Consider the following 3,167-nt stretch of genomic DNA (forward strand, 5'->3'; position numbering starts at 1 on the left):
TATTTGAAATTTGCAAGCCAACAATCGTAATTGAGTCGACTTCTGTAATACGAGATTTATATAAGGACAGGTTCCTGTGTTGATACAATCGTTTGTGTTCACTTTTGGTTTCTCCAAATACTATAATGCGACTTTTTGAATCGGATAATTTTAATCTCCATTTCGAGCTGTATGTGCAAACTATATCAAGCAGTGTCTGGCAAGTAGAGCAAGTTGGTGACAATATGGAAATGTCATCGGCCAAGGCGGGCGATCCTAGAAAAGACGGGCCGACATAGCATCCTAGGCCACTGTCTTCAAGTTTAAGGAATAGGTCATGTATATAAATAAAAAAAAGTGTAGTTGAAAGAACACTCCCCTGTCGTACTCCTTGAGAGATCGGGTAAGAGTTCGATACATGCGTTCCTAAAGCAATTTGACAGTTTTGACCGATAAACATTGTACGTAGAATTCGCCATAGTTTTGAATTTATGCCCATATAATACATCTTGTAAAATAGCCCATTCCACCAAACGGAATCAAAAGCTTTGTGGAAGTCTAAGCAACACATGAATAATTTGCTGTGTCTTTCTGTGTGTGTGTGTGAGTGAGTGAGTGAGTGAGTGAGTGAGTGAGTGAGTGAGTGAGTGAGTGAGTGAGTGTGTGTGTGTGTGTGTGTGAGAGAGAGAGTGAATTGGTGAGTGAGTTAGTGAGTGAGTGAGTGAGTGAGTGGGTGACTGAGTGAGTGAGTGAGTGAGTGAGTGAGTGAGTGAGTGAGTGAATAGATGAGTGCAAAAGAGTGAGCGAGTGAGTGAGTGTGTGTGTGTGTGAGTGAGTGAGTGAAATGATGAGTGAGCGAGTGAGTGAGTGAGTGAGTGAGTGAGTGAGTGAGTGAGTGAGTGAGTGAGTGAGTGAGTGAGTGAGTGGGTGAGTGAGTGAGTTAGTTAAATAGGAATCAGTAGCAATAACCACTCTTTGAAAAATCTCATAGGTTGTTGAAAACCCCAATAATGATAACTCAAAGGATTTGATAGATAACGTAAGTAATCAGATTTTTTTTTCAAAACAACTTCCATAATATCTCCCCCTTACTGTTTTTATTTCAAATTCAAATTACTTTCTTATATTTAGTTAGTTAAATCTGTTAATCGTTTTAGATAAAAAATTGGAATGCTAAGATTGTGTATATGTTACTGTACGAATCTTATTAATTTCAAAATCTCTGACTGTAACTATGAAAATTATGAAAATAATACATTTGCATTCATTCTATTCCAAAGATTCCTGATGGGGAAGGAGATGGGGGACGAAGTACAACAGTACTGGTAAGTCAATCATGATATTGTTATTGTTGTTTGGTTATCCGTACCAAAATTTGTTCAGTTTTACAAAAAAAAGTAACAATTTAATGTATAATTGAACTAAGTATTAAAGTACGTCAATGTGATTTATAATAATAGAAAATAAAGATTTTGTGTTAATATATATGTCTTTTTCGTTGCATTTGAATCATTCTTCAATTCTATTATGCTCAGATATCTGGAGATAGAGATAAAGCACAGGACATTCCATTCATGGTATGTACTAATTGTATAATTGTTGTTATATACTCTAACTGTTATTATTTGGCATGTTTTCTTGACTTTATATTGTTTAATGATTTAATTTTTAATTTTGGTGGGAGTTAGATTAAGGTTATTGAGCACAGTAATTACAAGTGTGAAATTATTAGTTTTGTCATTAATTTTTTAATATGTCTTAGGATGATCCAACAACTGATCATGAAGAAGTCGAAAGTTCATCAGATACGGTGAGGGAAAATACCATTTTATATAAAATCCCCAAGATTCAAACTTTTCCCATCGGAAAGATAAGTGTTAAGATCAACCTCTAAAACTTCAAATGGGTCAACACCAGCCACTCTCTTTATTCTCTAAATATAACTAGCATTCTCTTTTGGAAAGTATACAAAAAACACAAATAATTCATGATTTAAATTGAAAAGGTTTTTTCTCCATTTTTAACCAAACAGTAAAATCTAATTTTCTCAGCATTATTTTTACACCTGCCCTGATACTATTTTCAAACAAAAACACATACCTCCATAATTTCTCCTTCCTACAACACCTGTAGATCTACTTGAATTATAACAACAATGATTTTAAAATGCAAAGCTTTGATTAGGTGAAGACCGAGATTCAGCAATACCAAAAATATAATTTGTTTAACTTGCTTTATGAAATGTAGGTCTGATAGTTTATTATCATTAAGACATTTAATATGCCAACAAGCCACAATTAAATCTGATTCATGCACAGCCCTTTCATCATTGATAACCATGTCAAGGAAATATGTAAAGGGAATATAACAGTAATATAAACATTTTAAAGGAATATACCATACCCAATGAAACAGAAGAAGAGATTAGCCAGGGGAAAAAGGGAACAAAAATTAAAAAAAATAAAAAAAATAAATAAAAAGAGTATATACCTTATTTGTGTATTACTTTATTTATGACAAGTGTATAAAATAACTGATTTATAGTAAATAAGCTACATTTATTTTTGCCTAACTTTTTAATTAGTATATCAACATTTGATGAATATTTTCACAGAATGAACACGTGGGGGAAGGACCTTCATCAGAAACACCTCTGTTAAACGTAAGTTGTAAACTAATTAATATTTAATTGTGAAGATCAAGTCGTATGTACATACATACATACGTACGTACATACATACATACATACATACATACATACATACATACATACATACATACATACATACATACATACATAGAAATGCATAAGGAACTAATAAACCAGTCCGTATATATAGCTGTTAAATCCGACGTTTCGGATAAATATTCTTTTTCAAAGGAAAAATTGGCGAGACAGAGAAATGCCAGGTGACAACCCGAACATTTCTACATATAATGGAACAAAACCGCGCGTGATATAAATAAACGGTTGTACGTGGGATAAGTTCTTAAATTCGCACGCACCTAATAGAACCCAATAGAATACGCCTGAAATTTAAAAAATACCCAATAATCATGATAATTAGATTGGGAAAGACGAGAATAATCTATTAATTTCAAGGGATTTCTTCTTCCTTCAACCTCAAAGCTTTCTCATCACCAGAGACCTTACAAATTCCTGAAATGGACATATCTGATACATTATG

Source organism: Glandiceps talaboti, chromosome 9 (genome assembly GCF_964340395.1).
Source record: "Glandiceps talaboti chromosome 9, keGlaTala1.1, whole genome shotgun sequence".
Classification (NCBI taxonomy): domain Eukaryota; kingdom Metazoa; phylum Hemichordata; class Enteropneusta; family Spengelidae; genus Glandiceps; species Glandiceps talaboti.